Source organism: Eimeria mitis, genomic scaffold, assembly GCF_000499745.2.
Source record: "Eimeria mitis Houghton genomic scaffold, Emh_scaff6, whole genome shotgun sequence".
Lineage (NCBI taxonomy): Eukaryota > Apicomplexa > Conoidasida > Eucoccidiorida > Eimeriidae > Eimeria > Eimeria mitis.
This window is the reverse complement of record NW_013574225.1, coordinates 2966-3367: the sequence shown is the minus strand read 5'-3', so window position 1 is coordinate 3367 and position 402 is coordinate 2966. Positions and strand designations below refer to the sequence as shown.

The window sequence follows — 402 nt, the reverse complement described above, 5'->3', positions numbered from 1 at the left end:
CCGTGGGTGAGGATCCGTTTGGCGAGCACGTGATAACGAACAGCGGGAAGCTGCGTTTTTGTGATCGTTTGCTGCGGCGGCTGATTGAGGGGGGCAGCCAGGTGCTGCTGTTTTCGCAGATGACGAGGATGCTCGATATACTAGAAGATTACTGCCACATACGAGGGTTCAGTTACTGTAGACTAGACGGGAGCACATCGACAGAAGAAAGAGAAAAACAAATACATAAATTTAATGATGAGAAACAACATATCTCTATCTTTCTTCTCTCTACACGTGCTGGAGGTATCGGCACCAATCTCACAGCTGCTGATACCGTCATTATATATGATTCCGATTGGAACCCACAGGCAGACCTACAGGCAATGGATAGAGCACACAGAATAGGTATGCTCCTGCTGC

General features: G+C 48.0%; 1 protein-coding gene across 1 annotated transcript in view; it reads right to left on the bottom strand.

Moving 5' to 3' along the window:
- Positions 1 to 402, bottom strand: part of EMH_0081900 (uncharacterized protein) — a gene marked incomplete at both ends in the record, with an annotated part of 2722 nt that overhangs the window by 1407 nt on the left and 913 nt on the right. The gene's annotated exons all lie outside the window — the stretch shown is intronic.